Raw genomic sequence first — 23905 nt, forward strand, 5'->3', positions numbered from 1 at the left:
TATCCAGCAGGGTCTTTTTGACTTGGAGAAGATTTACAGAGAAGTGACAGGTTAAGATTTGTAGGGGTCAGTGTGTTGGGATCTGAACTGTTTTGAAGGCAGTTGGAGAAGACCAGCCAAGAGAGCAGACACCATCAGCGCCCTCTTCCATCTCTCTCAGAACTTCCTGAGAATCAAGTGTAAGAAATAGGGAAACTGATGCGGCATTTCTCCTGAAAAACCTGAAAACCTGCCAGAAATCCCTGTTGTCGCATTTCTCCTGGAAAGCCTACCAAACTGACCTTCAACGTCGCCTGAAAAGAACTGTTCTGGAGAGATCCCAGTGACAGCTGTCTACAAGTATTTGGGATGGCAAGCGAAAAAGGGACAACTGACATTTTTCCATATCTTTTTTTTTCTTCAAAGAATCGCAAGTATTTGGCCAAAGTATTTTTTTGTCTTTTTTTTTGTGACAGAGGTCTAAAGACACATCTCTTTTTTTCAGTTACAGTGTGTGTGTGACAGACAAATTGAACTTTCATATTTCAATGTATGTTTATGCTTTGCTTCATTACTGGTTAAGTCTTGTTTTATAATAAACTGATAATTTTGTTGTTTATTAAAGAAACCTGATTTTATTCTGGGATAAAAATAGAGTCTGTGATTGACCGTATTGGAAACTGGGTACACATTTAAATGTATGTTGTGACCTGTGGATAGTGGAACTAGGGAAAACAGTGCACTCCTTCCTCAGCGATTGCAACATGATTAATTCATCTGGTCTTACTTCATAGTTGGTAATTTTTAATTGCAATTTAATTAAATTTAGAAAGCCCCACGTGACTCCTTGTCCTGTGATGTCACTTTGCGGTATAACCCCACCTCTCACCGTGGCTCCTCTCTCCCGCTGTGCTTTGCTGCTCTGTGACCATGACATCCTTCCCAAAGAAAGGCACCCAAAACTGGATATAGTATTCTTGAATTGTTCGTAGTCTGGCTGGGGTCCCTCTTCAAACCTCTTCAACTTTGTATTTTTCTCTCCTCCTTAAAACCTACCTCTTTGATCAAGCATTTGACTACCCATCGTAATGTCACCTTCTTTGGCTCATAGAGTTATAACGATGCAAAAGGAGGCCATTCGGCCCATCAGGTCCACGCTGGCTCTCTGTCGAGCAATCCAATCAGTCCCATTCCCCTGCTCTATCCCTGTAGCCCTTCAGGTTTATTTCCCCCATGTTACCAGCTAATTTTCTTTTGAAGTCATTGATTGTCTCTGCTTCCACCACCCTCGTAGGCAGCAGTAAGAATTTTGCCTAATTACAGTCCTATGAAGTGCCTTGTCACATTTTACTATATTGTAGGTGCTACATAAATGCCAGCTGTTTCTGGATTTGGTCAGTCACCGAATGATTTGTAGATTTGTACTTTTCTTGTGTCCTGCTCAAGTTACACAGGCATTTCTTTTTTAAGTGGGTAGCAGCATTCGATGTGTGAATCAATGTGGATTGTCCTGTGTGTTGCCCTCCTAGTGAGGATGGTGCATATGCTGCTTCCCAGTGGGGATGTTTAATTTACTTCAGTTCGTATAAGAGCACTTTCTTTGGATGTTTCATGGTTGGCATCTGAAGAACATGGCTGAACCAACCATTAAACCAAAACCACTGATGCAACCTTTGGGTCCTGCCCATTAGGACTCTGGATTATAGTTCAGGAAGAGTAGGTTTATATGTCCCATCTGTTGAGTTTAATTATCTGTGGTGTCTGCTGCAAGTTTATACACAGAGGAGAACAATAGCTCAATGAATTGTATTTGAGCCTTCAAACTTGACTCCCCCTCTTTAACTTTCCTGTCTTCTTACCTGAGGGTACTGAATTTTGCTGGAATACAGTTCCAAGGGCTCCAGCTACCCTCAACCCTTGTTCCTTGCCCATTGTTTTCATGTGTGACCCTGGAAATTGAATATCACCAGATTCTTTAACTGTGGAAGGAACCACAGCTTCACCTTGTGCTCAACGATGTTCACCGGGACACCGGCTGAATTCACTCCCCCACCCCAAGGGCACTGAGACCAAATGTAGTTCCCCAACTAGCACCCCGGTTAAGATGAGCTAACAGAGCAGAGATTGAGGAGTTCAATGTAGGGCCTTCTTGGTCAGTACCTCATTGGGAATTACTCACTGAGCTCTGGACATGAGCTAAATTAAACTTTTACCATAATGACAAAAGAAACCCCAATAAATGCCACCAGAGAAGCTGGAGTTTAAAAATGATGGCATCTTGGGCCATGCAGTGGCCTTGAACACCACTGCATTTGTACAGGCAGATGAAAATTAGATTGTCTCATTCTGTTCAGTTCGGATCTGACCATGCTGCAAGGAACTAGTGGGAGGGCACTGAGTGGAGGCTGCAATGCATCACATCAAGCAGGATGAAAATTGAAGATGATAATCACAAGGACCCAAATAGAGGAGAAGTAGATCATATGACCCATCGAGCCTCCTCGGCCAATCAAAACGATCTTGGCTGATCTTAGGATTCAGCTCCACTTTCCTGACATATCCCTTGATTCCCTGAGAGACCAAAAAGCACTCTATCCCAGTCTTAAATTTATTCAGTGATGGAGCATCCACGACCCTCTGAGGTAGAGAATTCCAAAGATTCACAACCCTTTGAGTGAAGTAATTTTTCCTCATTTCAGTCCTAAATGATCGGCCCCTTATCCTGAGACTGTGCCCCGGTGTTTTAGATTTTTCTACCAGCAGAGACTATCTCTGCGTCTACCCTATCCAGCCCCTTGAGAATCTTATGATTCAATGAGATCACCTCTCATTCTTCTGAATATAGGGCCAATTTACTCAGCCTCTCATCATAGGACAACCCCCTCATCCCAGGGACCAATTTAGTAAATCTTTGCTGTACTGCCTCCGATGCAATTATATCCTTTCTTAAATGTGGAGACCAAAACTGCACACAGTATTCCCGATGTGGTCTCACTGAAATCCGGTACAATAGTAGCAAGAATTCTTTATTCCTCTGCTCCAATCCCCTTGCAATAAAGTCCAACTTGCCATTTCCCTTCCTAATTGCTTGCTGTACTTGCATGTTAACTTTCTTGTATAAGCACCCACAAGTACATCAACGCTTACAAGTTTTACACCTTTTAAAAAAAAATTCTGCTTTTCTATTCTTATGACCTAAGTGCATAACTTCACACTTCCCTACATTATACTCCATCTGCCATCTTGTTGCCCACCCACTTAACCTGTCTGTATCTCTTTGCAGCCTCTGTGTCCTTCCCATAGCTTACCTTTCCACCTACCTTTGTATCATCAGCAAACATAGATACATTATTCTGTCTCTTCATCTAAGTCATTAATATAGATTGTAAATAGTTGACGCCCCAGTACTGATCCTTATGGCACTCCACTATTTACTGCCTCCCAACTTGAAAATGCCCCGTTTATGCCCCCTCAGTTAACAGACAGGAAGCAATCATCTATCCATGCTAACATATTACCCCAACTCCATGAGCCCTTATTTTGCATATTAACCTTTTGTGTGGCACCTTATGGAATGCCTTTTGGAAATCCAGGTGTACTACATCTACTGGTTCTCCTTTATCTACCCTACTAGTTACATCCTCAAAAAACTGTAGTAAATTTATCAGACAGGATTTCCCTTTTGTAAAACCATGTTGACTTGTTCTAATCATGCTGTGCTTTGCTAAGTGCATTGTTGAGACTTCCTTAATAACAGATTCCAGCATTTTCCCAGTGACTGATAGGCTAACTGGCCTGTAGTTCCCTGTTTTCTCTCTCCCTCCTTTCTTCAAAAGTGGTGTAACATTTGCCAACTTCCAATCTAATGGGACCGTTCCCGAATCGAAGGAATTTTGGAAAATCATAGCTAGCGTATCCACTATCTCTGCAACTATCTCTTTTAGAACCCTAGGGTGTAGGCCATCAGGTCCTGGAGATTTGTCAGATTTTTGTCCCTTAAGTCTCTCAAACTTTTTCTCTGCTGATATTAATTTCCTCACTCTTTTTAGCCCTTAAGTTACTGTCTGTTTCTGGTATGAAACTTGTGTCTTCTACTGTGAAGACGGACACAATATTGTTCAATGCCTCTGCCATTTCCTCATTCCCCATGATAATATCTCCTGTCTCTACTTCTAAGGGACCAAAATTTACTTTAGCTACTTTCTTCCTTTTGGTATACCTATAAATGCTCTTAAAATCTGTTTTTATGTTACTTGCTAGTTCACTCTCATTCATTCTGTTTTTTTCCTTTTTTATTAACATTTTGGTGCCCCTTTGCTGGTTTCTAAGACACTCCCAATCCTCAGATTTGCTACTTTTTTGTAAGCCTCTTTTAATCTATTACTATCCTTAACTTCTTAAGTGAGCCACGGATGGGTCTGTCTTGTTGAGTTTTTATTTTTCAATGGAATTTTTTTTAACATTTTGAATTGTTTCCTTAAAGGTTTCCCACTGTTCATTTACCACCATACCTTTTAGTCGATTTACCCAATCTACTTTAGCCAGTTCTCCTCTCATACCTAAGTAATTGGCGTCGTTTCTGTTTAAGATTCTTTTTTGGGTATTGCTGAAAATAGAGGCATTTTGTCGAAGCTTTTTATCTTGCACTCATCAGGACAATTTGCAAGAATACCAATGTAAGAGAGGGAAGCAACAAATTTATACTTTGTAAGAAGAGAGTGCTGCTTGGTTGGCAAGTGGACTCTGATTGGTAGGGACATTGCCAAGGAGAATACACCAGTTTGTGGTGACTGATAGTTAACTGCCAAGCTTTGTTTGAAATTTAAACCAGGTAGCTTTACTCTGGTCAAGGCATTGCCCTGAGAAATTAACCAGTGAATGGCTGTCACTTATTTTCTTTAGCTGAAACAGGCACAATGTGTGTACATGTTCTTTCTGTCTGCAAAGAACAGGGCCCTGTGTATTAATATATGTAGCTTCCAGTACGCGCAAATGTGCCACATTGCGAGCTCAACTGACGATCTTAAATTGGCTGTCAGTGTAATTCTTAGCACACTGAGGATTATTTAGCAAAAATCAAGCCAAAAAGATGTCCTGCCTATCACACAAATGAATAATTGTGATATATGAACTTCATTGTCAGTGTGATGCTAGGTATGTAGACCATATGTCCCAAAGATTGGCGGATCGTAACAAACAACATGTTCCTTCCACTGTTCGCAACAGCCGATGGACAGACTGTACCCAATCAACCCGTGCTTGCAAAACTCAAAACACAGTGTCAACATTAGATGTGATTCCGCGGTTGGACAACATTTGCTAAATAATCCTCATAGACCTCCACCTCAGTAAGGATCAATGCGGAGAATACTGGCGGCCAGGAAGGGGAAAAGGAAATGCATGGAAACTTGTCATGGAAATAAGTTTGCATTCAGAAAACAAAATGCATGTATCGGCGCATCTTGGTACATGATGTTGTGACCAGTGACGTGCGCAAATCAGTTCTAGTAGCATCAGTATTCAATGTTTCAACAAAAAATATCATAAAAGTGGAAATAAAAACAATAGTTGGGAGGAGGTTTGGAATAAGGTCAAGCAGAAGCCTTCAGAGGAGATTGTTTTAAACGCAAAGACAAAGAGCTTGCATTTAAATAGTTCTTTTCACATCCGCACCACATCCGGAGAAGCCTCACAGCCAATGATGTATTCTGAAGTGTAGTCATTGTTATAATGCAGGAAACACAGTAGTCAATTTGCTGTGTCCCACAAACCACATTGACATCATGACATCATAAACTGTTTTAGGGATAAAAACAAAAAATGCTGGAAATACTCAGGTCTGGGAGCATTTTTGGAGAGAGGAGCAGAGTTACCATTTCATTGGAACTGATGAAAGGTCACTGACCTGAAACGTTAACTCTGCTTCTCTCTCCACTGACGCTGCCAGAGGTGCTGAGTATTTCTGGCATTTTTTGTTTTTATTTCAGTATTCCAGCATCTGCAGTCTTTTGCTTTTATTTAACTGTTTTTAGAGATGTTGGTTGAGGAATAAATTTCACTGGGAGAACTCCAATACTCTTCAAATAGTCCTGTGGGATCTTTCATGTTCACGTGGGTGAGCAATCAGAGCCTCAGTTCAGGGTCTCACCTGAAAGGCGGCACCTCTGACAGTGCAGAACTCCCACTCTGTACTACACTGAGCTATCAGCCTAGATTCTAGTGCTCAAGTCTCTGCAGCAGGATTTTAATCGACAGCCTTTTCACGTGGAGGCAAGGGTGCTAACGTTGAGCCATGGCTGACACCTAAATTCTTTTGGGAAGAAAATGCCATAGAGCAGAGATGGAGTGACAAAGATAAGCCACCCATGGAGAGGGGTATCAGCAATAATCATGTTATGAAGGTGCAGAGCCTCTGACTGTTCAGAAGTAGTGTTGCTAAACTGTGGATGGCTTAAAGGGGCAAGGGGGTAGATCTTTGTGCAGTAGAGTAAATGGGTGATAGCAGAAATAAATATTCAGAGATGTAAAATGGGCTGCCAGCTTGTCTTATACTATCGCAATATCAAAATCTACCCCCAAAGACTTTGAGGCTGATAGTCAAGCACAACAAGGAAGACATGACTAGCACCACACAAGATGGCTTGTGCTCTCCTGCACTTACAATCCGTAGCAGCTCTAAACCTTAAATTGATTTATGATTTTTTTTTTTACATTTAGATTCCTTTATTTCCTTTGGTGAAAGTTCTGTTCCTGTTACCACAGGGGTTGCATTATTGTCTCTGCCTGTCTGACTGAATCTTAATGTATAAGATTTTTATTCTTCTAAGTTTTCTATTCCCAGTTGATGAATGTAAGTGTTGTTTTATATATAAAAATCTGCAAGATGGAAACAGAGTTGGAAAGCAGACTTCAGAAACTTGCTCCACAGAACCACCAATGGCCAAATCTTGCAACTACACTGACAGTATTCAGCACAGTTGAATGGGGAATGTTAGTTTAGCAATTTACATTGGGAAATGTTGACACAAAAGCATGAGCAAAGTTAGTAGCAACAGAAAGTGCATCCAGGTTCAAGCCTCAGTCTTTGATGACAGCACGGCAACTGGCCTCCGTGCATCTGGGTTCGGCAGTCATGGGGGTTGCTGGAGAGAGGAAATCAGCTTCTGATTGTTCCTACAGGAATATGTTTGATTATTGTTTAAGGACAAGACCATGGTTTGCTGTGATGCCTGATGGAGCTTTTCAAAATTATGAGATATTTTGAATGTAAATAGTGAAACATTGTTTTCATTGGTTGGTGAATGGATATTGAGTGAGCACAAATTGAGGACAATCACTGGAAGAACGAGGAGGGGAAGATGTAAGAATTGATTTTTCTCTCCCAGAGGATCATTAGCATCTGGAATGCTTTATCACAAGTGGTTATAGAGGCAGAGACTGTAAGGCAATTGAAATGGTGTAGTTGGAGTATTTGAAAAGGAAGAATATAAAAGGATATGGAGAACGGAGATAATAGGGTTGGAGAAGATGGCTGCAGGTGAAGAATTAGCACTGGCAAAGGCAGACTAAATGTCGTCCTCTGCTGTAAATCTTACAAATGCCCCACCATTGTTGAATAGCCTGCCACCACTCAATATCTGCACATGTCCCTGAGAAAACAAAGATGCTGGAGGGCAACTGGTGATTGTGAAACTACTCCATGAAAAGTCAGCACTTTCAGGAAAAGAAAAGTTCAGTCTTCAGACTGAATGCCTGGTGAAATGTGAGTGCAATTCTGAAATGGTGATTATCTCCTGTTCCAAGTTGAAAACAGTTTTTTTTAGTTCTAAATTTAGAAAACAAAATGAATGTAAATCGTGATTTCAATGGCTGGAGGATCTTCTCTGCGAAATGTTGAAATACCACTAAACCAACATCGATGAAGAGTGAAAGGAAAGGTTAGAAACCCTTCATCAAGATTTACTAAGACCCTAATTTGCATCAGCTTGGCTCAATTGGTATTACTTTCACCTTTGAGTCAGAAGGTTATATGTTCAAGCCCCACTCTCCAGGACTTGAACCCATAATCTAAGGCATCACTCCCAGCAGAGTACTGAAAAAATGCTGCACTGGCGGAGGTGCCGTAAATCAGATGAGACGTTGAGCCTAGAGCCCTTTTGTCTATTGAGATGGGTATAAGACAAAAAAAATTCCATGGCCCGATGAAGAGCTGAGACTTCAGGTAAACATTCCTCCCTCAAACAAGATTAATGAAAATAGAAGAACTGGTCATTATCCATTGTTGTTTGTGAACCTTGTATGCTAATTGGACATTGCGTTTTATGCAGTACAGTGGGGACTGTCCATCAGTGAAGTTCAGTTGAATGTAGAATGCTTTGGCACTTTTCTGAGAAATGTGATAAGGAACTATGTAAATACAAAATTTATGGGTGTGTTGCCTTTTGTGTTGGTTCAAAAATGGTCAGATATCTGTGGGAGGAGATTAAATGGGTGGAATAGGATCCATGTTAGGGTAGAGAGAACAGGGCATGTGGGATGAGATGAAATGTATGGGTTTGAGTCCATGATGGGGGAGATTTTACAGGTTCTTTAGGAGGATATTAAATGGGTGGCTGGGGTCCATGATGGAGTAAACTGTACAGGGTTTGTGGTAGAAGATTAAGTGAGTGGGCAGTGTTCATAATAGGATAGAGTGTACAGGGTCAGTGGAAAGAGATTAAATGGGTGGGGTAGAGTCCATGATAGGTAGATTGTATAGTGTCTGTGGGAGAAGCAGGCTTGATGGGCCATAGTGTCTGTTCTTGTTTTGTTGGCTGCACTCCAATTATCTGCTGTAGATTGCACTTGATAAAGCCTTGCACAAGATGTAAATTTGTTGCATCTTCACTAATATCAATTTCCTGCTGTCAGGTGAGTCAATCGCTGAGCCTAGGGACGATTAAGCTCAATATTTGATTATAAATTATAAGTGGAGGATATTGCTGTGCCAGGCATGGTAAACCAAAACTTGGGACCTTCAATAATGGGTCAATTTCTATTCTCCACAAAAGGGGTCACCTCCAAAATTTCATCCTCTGCTGTAAATCCTACAAATGGTCCACCATTGCTGAATAGCCTGCAACCATTAGATATTTGCACATATACCTGAGAAAACAAAGTTGCTGGAGGGCAACTGGTGTTGGTGAAACTGTCACATCAAGAAGATGGCCCCCCTCAAATCAAAATTAGGGGACATAATCACTGACCAACGCAAGCAGATGGACCGCTGGGTTGAGCACTACCTAGAACTGTGCTCCAGGGAGAATGTTGTCACTGAGACTGCCCTCAATGCAGCCCAGCCTCGACCAGTCATGGATGAGCTGCACGTACAGCCAACAAAATCGGAACTCAGTGATGCCACTGATTCTCCAGCTAGCGGAAAAGCCCCTGGGAAGGACAGCATTACCCCTGAAATAATCAAGAGTGCCAAGCCTGCTATACTCTCAGCATGACATGAACTGCTTTGCCTGTGGTGGGACGAGGGAGCAGAACCTCAGGACATGTGCGATGCCAATATCATCACCCTCGATAAAAACAAAGGTGACCGCGGTGACTGCAACAACTACCGTGGAATCTCCCTGCTCAGCATAGTGGGGAAAGTCTTTACTCGAGTCGCTTTAAACTGGCTCCAGAAGCTGGCCGAACGCGTCTACCCTGAGGCACAGTGTGGCTTTCATGCAGAGAGATCAACCATTGACATGCTGTTCTCCCTTCGTCAGATACAGGAGAAATGCCGCGAACAACAGATGCCCCTCTACATTGCTTTCATTGATCTCACCAAAGCCTTTGATCTCGTCAGCAGACGTGGTCTCTTCAGACTACTAGAAAAGATTGGATGTCCACCAAAGCTACTAAGTATCATCACCTCATTCCATGACAATATGAAAGGCACAATTCAACATGGCGGCACCTCATCAGACCCCTTTCCTATCCTGAGTGGCGTGAAACAGGGTTCTCGCACCCACACTTTTTGGGATTTTTTTCTCCCTGCTGCTCTCGCATGCGTTCAAGTCTTCAGAAGAAGGAATTTTCCTTCACACAAGATCAGGGGGCAGGTTGTTCAACCTTGCCCGTCTAAGAGCGAAGTCCAAAGCACGGAAAGTCCTCATCAGGGAACTCCTCTTTGCTGATGATGCTGCTTTAACATCCCACACTGAAGAGTGTCTGCAGAGTCTCATCGACAGGTTTGCGGCTGCCTGCAACGAATTTGGCCTAACCATCAGCCTCAAGAAAACGAACATCATGGGACAGGACGTCAGAAATGCTCCATCCATCAATATTGGCGACCACGCTCTGGAAGTGGTTCAAGAGTTCACCTACCTAGGCTCAACTATCACCAGTAACCTGTCTCCAGATGCAGAAATCAACAAGTGCATGGGAAAGGCTTCCACTGCTATGTCCAGACTGGCCAAGAGAGCGTGGGAAAATGGCGCACTGACATGGAACACAAAAGTCCGAGTGTATCAAGCCTGTGTCCTCAGTATCTTGCTCAATGGCAGCGAGGCCTGGACAACGTATGTCAGCCAAGAGCGACATCTCAATTCATTCCGGAGAATCTTTGGCATCAGGTGGCAGGACCGTATCTCCAACACAAGTCCTTGAGACGGCCAACATCCCCAGCTTACACACACTACTGAGCCAGCGGTGCTTGAGATGGCTTGGCCATGAGAGCCGCATGAAAGATGGCAGGATCCCCAAAGACACATTGTACAGCGGGCTCGTCACTGGTATCAGACCCACCGGCCGTCCATATCTCCGCAACATGAAGTCCTGTGACATTGATCACAAGTCGTGGGAGTCAGTTGCCAGCGATCGCCAGAGCTGGCGGGCAGCCATAAAGGCGGGGCTAAAGTGTGGCGAGTCCAAGAGACTTAGCAGTTGGCAGGAAAAAAGACAAAAGCGCAAGGGGAGAGCCAACTGTGTAACAGCCCCGACAAACACATTTTTCTGCAGCACCTGTGGAAGAGCCTGTCACTCTAGAATTGGCCTTTATAGCCACTCCAGGCGCTGCTCCACACACCGCTGACCACCTCCAGGCGCTTACCCATTGTCTCTCGAGACAAGGAGGCCAAAGAAGACTCCAGCAAAAGTCAGCACTTTCAAGAAATGAAGAGAAAAGGAAAGTTAAGCCTTCAGACCAAATGTCAGATGAAATGTGAGTGATTCAACTCCCATCTAACTTGGTTCCCACAGCTATTCAGTGATTATGCTGTGGACGAGTTTGGGTTAATTCTCTTGTGACTTCAGATCTGTCTCAATTCAGTTACTGCTATGCGAGTGACTCGTGTCTGCTCTGCATGTTATGTAAACAGGACAATGGAAGTCCTGGTCAAACAGGATATAGTATTCTTTCTGTCACGACAGGAGGACTGGTGGCATCATTTGTTGACAGCAACACAGCCAACGAGCTTGAACAGCAAGGTCAGAGCAAAAGAATTAAATGATGGGGTAGGGGGAGGTTCAGATTTTTGTGGTTGTGATATGGTCTCTCCGTTTCTATAAGTGTCTGAAGCTTCTGACGTGGAACTTATGACTTTATTCAAGCTCCTTTTGATTGTATCGCCTCCATGTCCCGCACCGTCTTTATTCTTTACTTAGGTAACAGCTGTGGCTAAATTGGTAGCCCTCTCTCCTCTTATTCAGGTTTAAGTTCAACTCAGAGACTCCGCAGACACTACAGTACTGTACTGAGGAAGGGCTGCACTGTTGGAGGTGCTATCCTTTTTTAAAGAACAAAGAACAAAGAAAATTACAGCACAGGAACAGGCCCTTCGGCCCTCCAAGCTTGCGCCGATCCAGATCCTCTATCTAAACATGTCGCCTATTTTCTAAGGGTCTGTATCTCTTTGCTTCCTGCCCATTCATGTATCTGTCTAGATACATCTTAAAAGACGCTATCGTGCCCGCGTCTACCACCTCCGCTGGCAACGCGTTCCAGGCACCCACCACCCTCTGCGTAAAGAACTTTCCACGCATATCCCCCCTAAACCTTTCCCCTCTCACTTTGAACTCGTGACCCCTAGTAATTGAATCCCCCACTCTCGGGGAAAAAGCTTCTTGCTATCCACCCTGTCTATACCTCTCATGATTTTGTACACCTCAATCAGGTCCCCCCTCAACCTCCGCCTTTCTAATGAAAATAATCCTAATCTACTCAACCTCTCTTCATAGCTAGCGCCCTCCATACCAGGCAACATCCTGGTGAACCTCCTCTGCACCCTCTCCAAAGCATCTACATCCTTTTGGTAATGTGGCGACCAGAACTGCACGCAGTATTCCAAATGTGGCCGAACCACAGTCTTATACAACTGTAACATGACCTGCCAACTCTTGTACTCAATACCCCGTCCGATGAAGGAAAGCATGCCGTATGCCTTCTTGACCACTCTATTGACCTGCGTTGCCACCTTCAGGGAACAATGGACCTGAACACCCAAATCTCTCTGTACATCAATTTTCCCCAGGACCTTTCCATTTACTGTATAGTTCACTCTTGAATTGGATCTTCTAAAATGCATCACCTCGCATTTGCCCTGATTGAACTCCATCTGCCATTTCTCTGCCCAACTCTCCAATCTATCTATATTCTGCTGTATTCTCTGACAGTCCCCTTCACTATCTGCTACTCCACCAATCTTAGTGTCGTCTGCAACTTGCTAATCAGACCACCTATACTTTCCTCCAAATCATTTATGTATATCACAAACAACAGTGGTCCCAGCACGGATCCCTGTGGAACACCACTGATCACACGTCTCCATTTTGAGAAACTCCCTTCCACTGCTACTCTGTCTCCTGTTGCCCAGCCAGTTCTTTATCCATCTAGCTAGTACACCCTGGATCCCATGCGACTTCACTTTCTCCATCAGCCTACCATGGGGAACCTTATCAAACGCCTTACTGAAGTCCATGTATATGACATCTACAGCCCTTCCCTCATCAATCAACTTTGTCACTTCCTCAAAGAATTCTATTAAGTTGGTAAGACATGACCTTCCCTGCACAAAACCATGTTGCCTATCACTGATAAGCCCATTTTCTTCCAAATGGGAATAGATCCTATCCCTCAGTAACTTCTCCAGCAGCTTCCCTACCACTGACGTCAGGCTCACCGGTCTATAATTACCTGGATTATCCCTGCTACCCTTCTTAAACAAGGGGACAACATTAGCAATTCTCCAGTCCTCCGGGACCTCACCCATGTTTAAGGATGCTGCAAAGATCTCTGTTAAGGCCCCAGCTTTTTCCTCTCTCGCTTCCCACAGTAACCTGGGATAGATCCCATCCGGACCTGTGGACTTGTCCACCTTAATGCCTTTTACAATACCCAACACTTCCTCCCTCCTTATGCCAACTTGACCTAGAGTAATCAAACATCTGTCCCTAACCTCAACATCCGTCATGTCCCTCTCCTCGGTGAATACCGATGCAAAGTTCTTGTTTAGAATCTCACCCATTTTCTCTGACTCCACGCATAACTTTCCTCCTTTGTCCTTGAGTGGGCCAATCCTCTCTCTCGTTACCCTCTTGCTCCTTATATATGAATAAAAGGCTTTGGGATTTTCCTTAACCCTGTTTGCTAAAGATATTTCATGACCCCTTTTAGCCCTCTTAATTCCTCGTTTCAGATTGGTCCTACATTCCCGATATTCTTTCAAAGCTTCGTCTTTCTTCAGCCTCCTAGACCTTATGTATGCTTCCTTTTTCCTCTTAGCTCGTCTCACAATTTCACCTGTCATCCATGGTTCCCTAATCTTGCCATTTCTATCCCTCATTTTCACAGGAACATGTCTCTCCTGCACGCTAATCAACCTCTCTTTAAAAGCCTCCCACATATCAAATGTGGATTTACCTTCAAACAGCTGCTCCCAATCTACATTCCCCAGCTCCTGCCGAATTTTGGCATAGTTGGCCTTCCCCCAATTTAACACTCTTCCTTTAGGACCACTCTCGTCTTTGTCCATGAGTATTCTAAAACTTACGGAATTGTGATCACTATTCCCAAAGTAGTCCCCTACTGAAACTTCAACCACCTGGCCGGGCTCATTCCCCAACACCAGGTCCAGTATGGCCTCTTCCCGAGTTGGACTATTTACATACTGCTCTAGAAAACCCTCCTCGATGCTCCTTACAAATTCTGCTCCATCTAGACCTCTAACACTAAGTGAATCCCAGTCAATGTTGGGAAAATTAAAATCTCCTATCACCACCACCCTGTTGCTCCTACAGCTTTCCATAATCTGTTGACATATTTGTACCTCTATCTCACGCTCGCTGTTGGGAGGCCTGTAGTACAGCCCCAACATTGTTACCGCACCCTTCCTATTTCTGAGTTCTGCCCATATTGCCTCACTGCTCGAGTCCTCCATAGTGCCCTCCTTCAGCACAGCTGTGATATCCTCTTTGACCAGTAATGCAACTCCTCCACCCCTTTTACCTCCCTCTCTATCCCGCCTGAAGCATCGATATCCTGGGATATTTAGTTGCCAATCATGCCCTTCCCTCAACCAAGTCTCAGTAATAGCAATAACATCATACTCCCAGGTACTATTCCAAGCCCAAAGTTCATTTGCCTTACCTGCTACACTTCTTGCATTAAAACAAATGCAGCTCAGACCACCAGTCCCTTTGCGTTCATCATCTGCTCCTTGTCTACTCTTTCCCTTCGTCATGCTGACTTCATTATCTAGTTCCTTACAGGCTTTAGTTACTACCTCCTTACTGTCCACTGACCCTGATGCCAAGTATTCTCCGAAGGCAGCGAAGATGGAATGAATTGAGACGTCGCTCTTGGCTGGCATACGTTGTCCAGGCCTCGCTGCCGTAGAGCAAGGTACTGAGGACACAGGCCTGATACACTCGGACTTTTGTGTTCCAATTGAGGCAATTGTGTATCTCCAACACAGAAGTCCTTGAAGCGGCCAACATCCCCAGCTTATACACACTACTGAGTCAGCGGCGCTTGAGATGGCTCGGCCATGTGAGCCGCATGGAAGATGGCAGGATCCCCAAAGACACATTGTACAGTGAGCTCGCCACTGGTATCAGACCCACCGGCCGTCCATGTCTCCGTTATAAAGACGTCTGCAAACGCGACATGAAATCGTGTGACATTGATCACAAGTCGTGGGAGTCAGTTGCCAGCATTCGCCAGAGCTGGCGGGCAGCCATAAAGACAGGGCTAAATTGTGGCGAGTCGAAGAGACTTAGTAGTTGGCAGGAAAAAAGTCAGAGGCGCAAGGGGAGAGCCAACTGTGCAACAGCCCCAACAAACAAATTTCTCTGCAGCACCTGTGGAAGAGCCTGTCACTCCAGAATTGGCCTTTATAGCCACTCCAGGCGCTGCTTCACAAACCACTGACCACCTCCAGGCGCGTATCCATTGTCTCTCGAGATAAGGAGGCCCAAAAGAACTGTCCACTGACCTCCTCATTTGGTTCCCATCCCCCTGCCACATTAGTTTAAACCCTCCCCAACAGCGTTAGCAAAAGCACCCCCAAGGTCATTGGTTCCAGTCCGGCCCAGGTGTAGACCGTCCAATTTGTAATAGTCCCACCTCCCCCAGAACCGGTCCCAATGTCCCAAAAATCTGAACCCCTCCTTCCTGCACCATCTCTCAAGCCACGCATTCATCCTGACTATTCTTTCATTTCTACTGTGACTATCACGTGGCACTGGTAGCAATCCTGAGATTACTACCTCTGAGGTCCTACTTTTTAACTTGGCTCCTAACTCCCTAAATTCTGCTTGTAGGACCTCATCCCGTTTTTTACCTATATCATTGGTGCCTATGTGCACAACGACAACTGGCTGTTCACCCTCCCCTTTCAGAATGTTCTGCAGCCGATCTGAGACATCCCTGACCCGTGCACCTGGGAGGCAACATACCATTCGGGAGTCTCGTTTTCGACCACAGAACCGCCTATCTACTCCCCTTACAATCGAATCCCCTATGACTATAGCCCTTCCACTCTTTTTCCCGCCCTTCCGAACAGCAGAGCCAGCCACGGTGCCATGAACCTGGCTACTGCTGCCTTCCCCTGGTGAGCCATCTCCCTCAACAGTATCCAAAACGGTATACGCGTTTTGGAGGGAGATGACCACAGGGGACACCTGCACTGACTTCCTGCTCTTTCTCTGCCTTTTGGTCACCCATTCCCTTTCTCCCTCAGCAATCCTAATCTGCGGTGTTACCAACTCGCTAAACGTGCTATCCACGACCTCCTCAGCATCGCGGATGCTCCAAAGTGAGTCCATCTGCAGCTCCAGAGCCTGAGAATTAATTTTCTGAAAATTAATGACATCAAGGGATGTGGGGATAGCGTAGGAAAGTGGCGTTGAGGTAGATGATCAGACATGATCTAATTGAATGGCAGAGCAGGCTCGATGGGCTGAATGGCCTACTCCTGCTCCTATATTGTTTTGGATGAGATGTTGAACCGAGACCCAGTCTGCCCAATCAGATGGAATGTAATAGATCTCACTGCACTATTTTAAGAAGAACACGGGGCTTTGTCTGGTGTCCTGGCAAATCTTTATCCCTCAACCAAATTCTTTAAAGGATTATCTGGTCATTAATTTGATTGCTGTTTGTAGGCCCTTGCTGTGTGTAAATTGACTGCCACATTTCCTAAATTACAGCAGTGAATACACTTTTTAAATAGCATGTGATTGGCTGAAAAGTTCCTTGGGACGTACTGAGGTGATGCAAGATGCTATATTCATGCAAATTCTTTTTTGTTTTTTTGATGTCAGATAACCTGGAATGGGCTGGGGTAGCTGAGTGGGGACAACACTCTGGAGTCATTCCGTGGAAAGTTAGGTACTGTGATCGGAAATCATAAGGAAGGATGAACTAGATGGGGGAGCGGCCTCTCATTTGTACTTAACTCTGTGAAAGGCCTTTCTTCTGACTTCCACATGTGTTTGATACATTAAGGCATTTTTCCAGTTTTAACTGTGCAGCCTGCTCTGCTAAATGCATAGGCCGAAGTAGCACATCAGATATTTCAGAGGCAATGCTCAATGAAAGAGCTCTGACTAAAACAGAGAGCAGTAATGACTACATTACTTTTCATCTATGCACAAAGAAGTAAGTGTTTTTCTAATAGAAATGTAATTGGCTTGCAAATCGTAGGGATGACAGAGTAAATGGGGGGGAAAGGGGTACCAGATGAGATGGAGTAAAGGGGAGCAGTTGAGGAGGGACTGCAGGCAAAACCGGGCCGAGGGGCTGGAGGGTGAGATAAATAGAGTAGAACAGCACCTGATAGGTGGGCTTGAAATCAATCAAAAAGGATTCGTGTTGGGCCTGAATGTCTTTTACCCTTTCCTAACATATCCTATGTGTTGGGATGCAAGATTCTGATGACCATCTGACAAGATGCATCATAGAAGTTTTGAAAGCTCACAGGACCCAAGCTGTAAATTAAGTTACTGATTGGAGAGATAATAGGAATCTGAAGCTAGTTATCAATACAAATAATTCTAATTGGGCAGCTGTGACGCCCTTCCTCTGGAGAATATTCTTTCAACTTATCAGCTATTAAAAATCCTTACCAATGACCTTGACCAAGATATTCCGAGCAAGCTTTCAGATGACAGCTGCACAACTCAAAAGACTTTGAGTGAAGGTTAGCATTTTAAGGGTAAACAGCAGTTCATAGTGAGAGATGAAAGACAATACACACCATTAAAAAGCAGATGTGATTGCATAAGGAGTGGTGGATTGTCATACTAAGGTGCAGCAGGAGTGCTGTAGGACTTAACATCAAATCTTGTCACATTGCAGCATAATAATTGCCAAAATAAATGTGTATTGGGGTGTGTCATTGGATGAACAAAAGAACTGCACTGACTCCACAAAGCAATGGTGAAACCACATTCCAGAGTGTTGCAACCTAGATGGAGAATAGCTGTGCTCCGGAAAGGCTCAAACAGCTCCGTATTGTTTTATCACGGATTCTTGTTTAAGTGACGAGATGTACGTTGTGCATTTGGAAGTCCATTTGTTAATTCGACTCTTTTCAATGAACGCTCTTCAAACAGAAAGTACTTTGTGCTCAATCGCTGTCAACATGATTTTTTATTCTTTCATGGGATGTAGCCCATCCCTAATTGTCTTTGCCAACTGAGTAGTTTGCTAGGTCATTTCAGAGGGCAATTAAGAGTCAACCACATTGTTGTGGGTCTGGAGTCACTTGTAGGGCAGATCAGGGAAGAATAGCAGATTTCCTTCCCTAAAGAGCATTAGTAAACCAGATGGGTTTTTACGACAATCGATGGTAGTTTCATGGCACCATTGCCGAGACTAGTTTCCAATTCCAGATTTGTATTAATTAATTGAATTTAAATTCCACCAGCTGCCGTGGTGGGATTTGAACCCAAATCCCCAGGGCATTAGCCTGGGTCTCTGGATTACTAGTTCAGTGGCATTACCACCACGTCACCGTTTCCCCATGACACTGACTGTCACCCAGTGTAGGGATTGTAGCCCTTGGTTAGTTAGACACTGTCAGTGCAGTGAATGAGGTCTCAGTTGGTTATACACCATCACTCAGCGTTGTTTGAGCCTTCCTGGAACACAGTAGCTGTGGATAGCTAATGTTGTGCCTTTATTTAAGAAGGGCAGCAGAGATAAGCCAGGGAACTACAGGCCGGTGAGCCTTCCATCAGTGGTGGGAAAATTATTGGAAGGGATTCTGAGAGACAGGATTTATATGCATCTGGAAAGGCATGGTTTGATTTGGGATAGTCAGCATAGCTTTGTGCATGGGAAATCATGTCTCTCAAATTTGATAGAGTTTTTTGAGGAGGTGACCAAGAGGATTGACGAGGGCAGGGCGATGGACGTTGTCTACATGGACTTTAGCAAGGCCTTTGACAAGGTCCCGCATAGTCGGCTGGTCTAGAAGATTCAAACACATGGGAGCCAGGGTGAGCTAGCAAATTGGATACAAAGTTGGCTTGGTGATAGGAGGCAGAGGGTGGTAGTGGAGGGTTGTTTTTCAGATTGGAGGCAGGTGACCAGTGGTGTGACGCAGGGATTGGTGCTGGGCCCTCTGTTGTTTGTCATATGTATTAATGACTTGGATGTGAATGTAAGGGGCATGATTAGTAAGTTTGCAGATGACACCAAAATTGGTGGGATAGTGGACAGTGAAGAAGGTTGTCTGAGGTTACAACAGGATATAGATCAACTGGGAAAGTGGGCAAGGGAGTGGCAAATGGAATTTAATGCAGACAAGTGTGAAGTGATGCATTTTGGGAAGTTAAACCAGGGCAGGACATATACAGTGAATGGCAGGGCCCTGGGGAGTGTTGTTGAGCAGAGAAACCTTGGGGTGCAAGTACATAGTTCCCTGAAAGTGGCAACACAGGTAGACAGGGTGGTGAAGAAGGCATACGGCATGCTTGCTTTCATCGGCCGAGGCATTGAGTACAAGAGTTGGGACATCATGTTACAGTTGTACATAATGTTGGTTAGGCCGCATTTGGAGTACTGTGTGCAGTTCTGGTCGCCGCACTACAGGAAAGATGTGATTAAGCTAGAGAGGGTGCAGAAAAGATTCACAAGGATGTTGCCTGGTTTGGAGGGCTTGAGAGAAAAGAGAGATTGGATAGGCTGGGTCTGTTTTCCCTGGAGCGGAGGAGGCTGAGAGGGGACATGATAGTGGTATATAAAATTATGACACGCATAGATAGGGTAGATAGCCAGAGTCTGTTTCCCATGGTAGGGGTGACTAAAACTAGAGGGCATAGATTTAAGGTGAGAGGGAGGAGGTTTAAAGGGGACCAAAGGGGTAAATTTTTGCACACACAGAATAGTGGGTATCTGGAATGAGCTGCCTGAGGAGGTGGTGGAGGCAGGAACAGTAGCGACATTTAAGAGGCATCTGGACAGGTACTTGAATGAGCAAGGCATAGAGGGATATGGAATTAATGCAGGTAGGTGGGATTAGTATAGATAGGCATTGTGGTCGGCATGGACGCAGTGGGCCGAAGGGCCTGTTTCTATGCTGCACAAATCTATGACTCTATGACAGTTGTTCTCCATCAAAGTTATGACACTTTTGAAATGTGGTTTCACTATTGTGGAGAGATTCAGCACAACTCCTTTGTGTTAATCCAGTCAAAGACCCTAATGTGCAATTTGTTTTGGCAATCCTGCTCTGCAATGTGACCAGATTTGATCAATTCCACAGTATTGCTGCTGCACCTTTTTTAAAATAAAAGCGGAGTTGGATAAGGGCCATGATTTAATCAGCCCATGTCATTGCTGTATTCAAATTTTGTTTGATGATGGTCCTTTGAAGTACTTCCAGGACAGTAAAGGTGCTATGTAAATTTAAGTTGTTGGTCCTGACATCCATTGAGAGGATCAGAAGTGCATTTCTTGATGGTGTACTTAGCCACTAAGGTCATGAGATCGAGTCTGCAGCTGTGTCTGCTTAGCTGATATCAGGTGACTGCCTGTTGGGGTTTTTTTAATTGTCAGCAGTGCCACTGGGTTAGAAAGGGGTAAACTCCTCCTTGGTTCCCATATCTGATGACTCCTGCTCAAATGTTGAATGAGGAAAAGTTTGGGTTTGATTGTGATACCTCTGACACTCTTTGGCTGTGAAAAGTGACCATGTGATGGTGCCTGTGAAACCGGGACAGCAGTCCATGCCTCAAGGAAGGAGAGATTACTTTTTAAAAATGGAATCATCAATGAATGGGTTCACCCTTTGGTAGTTTTACAGTAGTTGAACCAAATCAGCTGTCAGTTTCAACAGCCAGGTGCACTGTGCTGAATCAGTGGCACATACTGCCCTCATTTCCTTCTGTATGATGTCTACTGGGTCTCTGAGGTTGTGTAGAGCAGAATTCTGCAAGGAAGTTATGAAACTCCTTTTTTTTTTCCCTTTTTGCAAACAGAAATGAAAGTGTTGCAACCGGAAATATGTGGTTTTGGGGCAGAGGAAGAGAGGTATCAGCCAAAGTTGAAAGATTTACTGGCTCAATATGTGAGGCCTACAGTCAGCTCACGCAGAGTAGAGTGTCATCTTCATTTCCTATTTGGATTTATTTTCTCTAAGGTACTGCCTCATGCTGAGACGTGATTCCGTTGGGTGCTGGAAGCCGTCTTGGACCTACCCCAGTAGACCAGTCTCCAAATGTGCGCCTAGACAGAGAGTGCCAGCAGGCTTTTTGGCCATTGCATCCCACTAGTCAGCCTCGATGCTGTGGAAGCACTCTTTCCTCTGTACCAGAAAATTCAAGGCCCACTCTAGAGACTTGAGCACATAATCTAGCTTGACATCCCTGCTCTTGGAATAGGGTAGCGAGATCTTTTTTGCCCATCTAAGCAGACCAGCAGGTCCTTGGTTTAATCTCTCATCCAAAATTTGGCACTTGTGACCAATTTCAAGAGTGAACTAAAGTACCAGCCGAGAACAGGAATCAAGTATATAGTGGGCTTAAACCAATAGTCCACTGACTCAGTAGTGTGAATGCTATCACGTGAGACAGAGACTTGAGCAGTGCTGAAGATGTGCTGTACTGGAGATGCTGGGTATGAAATTCATATTTGTAACACCACTTCTAGCAGCACTATGAAGGTCTACCTGGCTTTACCAGGGCAGACTGCACTGCTGGCTGCTACTTTCACAGCATTCTCCAAGGGATGTGGGTGCATTTCGGTGCGTCATCTGTGTGCACCCAAATACATTGAATTGGTGCGATCTGATGGAGGGGTGGCAGTTTTGATTAAGGAGAACATTGCAGTGCTGGAGAAAGAGGATGTCCCAGAGGGGTCAAGGACAGAATCTGTTTTGCACTCGCTGTGGAACAAAAATGTGCAATTACATTGTGCGTACAGGCCACCAACCAGCGGGAACAGACTTGCAAGGAAATTACAGAGAGGTGCAAGAGTTATAGAGTGGTTATAATGGGGGGTCTGACCAAGACATTATGAAATTGAAGCATGACTTCCTAACCTTTTGTATTCCACCACTCCTGAGGCACACAAGCCTCCTCCCACTCTAACTCCTCTTCCCACACTAACCCCCTATATCCCCCTTCAGGGCATTTGAACTGGTATGAGGGTACTCATTTTGATATTCTTGCTCAAAGTACTGAGTGTGCTGCAGATAATTTGTAAAATCCATTTTGACTCTTGACTCTGAAAGGGTTAGTGTTTTATTTTCTTTTTGCTGCTGAAGAGTGACTAGTTGCAATCAGTCTTATCGTTTCGGTGCTGCTGCCACATCCGTAGTGAAAGAGAAGGGGAAAAAAACTGAGCTGTCCTTCACCTTCCATAAACTTGAGCTTCTCAAATTCTGTTGCCTGTATCCTAATGGGTACCAAATCCCCTCACCCCTGTGCTACACATGAGCGACAATGGCATATATCAACTTCTTTCTCCCTAATCATGCCAGTAGCAGATGTTTGGGTCCTCTTTTCTGTGAACTGCCATTCTATTCTCATATTGTCTCTTTGCCTGTCTTATTTTCCTCTTCACTTCCCCTCTCAACTTATTGTATTTGGTCTGGTTCTCGCTTGAAGAATTCACTTGACATGCATCAAACACCCTCTTTTTTTTGTTTCATCATATTGACTATCTCCCTCATCATCCAAGGAGCCCTGGCTTTGGTTTCTCTATCTTTCACCCCTGTTGGAATGTACTTAGCATGTACCTGATACATCACCTCCTTCAAGATCACCCATTGTTCTGTTACCATTTTTCCTGTCAGTCTTTAGTTCCATTTTACCCTGGCTAGATCCCCTGTCATCCAATTGAAATTGCACTCATCCAATTATGATCCGATTATGATATGATTCTCCCCCTCATTTCCCTTTACTCTAACATTATCCCAATCAATATTTGGGTAATTGAAGTCCCCCAATATCACCCTCTATAGTTCTTGTCCATCTCTGTGATTTCCCTGCATACTTGCTGCTCTCGCTCTCTCTTTCTCTCTCTCATTCGCTCTTTCGTTCTCTCTCTCGCGCTCTCTCTCTCGCGCTCTCTCTCTCTCTCGCGCTCTCTCTCTCTCGCGCTCTCTCTCTCTCTCTCTCGCGCTCTCTCTCTCTCGCGCTCTCTCTCTCTCAGCGCTCTCTCTCTCTCGCGCTCTCTCTCTCTCGCGCTCTCTCTCTCTCGCGCTCTCTCTCTCTCGCGCTCTCCCTCTCTCGCGCTCTCCCTCTCTCGCGCTCTCCCTCTCTCGCGCTCTCCCTCTCTCGCGCTCTCCCTCTCTCGCGCTCTCCCTCTCTCGCGCTCTCCCTCTCTCGCGCTCTCCCTCTCTCGCGCTCTCCCTCTCTCGCGCTCTCCCTCTCTCGCGCTCTCCCTCTCTCGCGCTCTCCCTCTCTCGCGCTCTCCCTCTCTCGCGCTCTCCCTCTCTCGCGCTCGCTCCCTCTCTCGCGCTCGCTCTCCCTCTCGCGCTCGCTCTCTCTCTCGCGCTCGCTCTCTCTCTCTCGCGCTCGCTCTCTCTCTCTCGCGCTCGCTCTCTCTCTCTCGCGCTCGCTCTCTCTCTCTCGCGCTCGCTCTCTCTCTCTCGCGCTCGCTCTCTCTCTCTCGCGCTCGCTCTCTCTCTCGCGCTCGCTCTCTCTCTCGCGCTCGCTCTCTCTCTCTCGCGCTCGCTCTCTCTCTCTCGCGCTCGCTCTCTCTCTCTCGCGCTCGCTCTCTCTCTCTCGCGCTCGCTCTCTCTCTCTCGCGCTCGCTCTCTCTCTCGCGCTCGCTCTCTCTCTCTCGCGCTCGCTCGCTCTCTCTCGCGCTCGCTCGCTCTCTCTCGCGCTCGCTCGCTCTCTCTCGCGCTCGCTCGCTCTCTCTCGCGCTTCGCTCGCTCTCTCTCGCGCTCGCTCGCTCTCTCTCGCGCTCGCTCGCTCTCTCTCGCGCTCGCTCGCTCTC

The 23905-nt window shown here is 45.1% G+C and overlaps 1 protein-coding gene and 1 pseudogene across 2 annotated transcripts in view; one reads left to right on the plus strand and one right to left on the minus strand.

Moving 5' to 3' along the window:
• Nucleotides 1-23905, plus strand: part of nbeal2 (neurobeachin-like 2) — a 314989-nt gene that overhangs the window by 15844 nt on the left and 275240 nt on the right. The window lies entirely within an intron of this gene.
• LOC137369678 (RNA-binding protein 25-like) overlaps nt 22917-23905 on the minus strand; it is a 15883-nt pseudogene continuing 14894 nt past the window's right edge.

This window comes from Heterodontus francisci, chromosome 5 (genome assembly GCF_036365525.1).
Source record: "Heterodontus francisci isolate sHetFra1 chromosome 5, sHetFra1.hap1, whole genome shotgun sequence".
Classification (NCBI taxonomy): Eukaryota; Metazoa; Chordata; class Chondrichthyes; order Heterodontiformes; family Heterodontidae; genus Heterodontus; species Heterodontus francisci.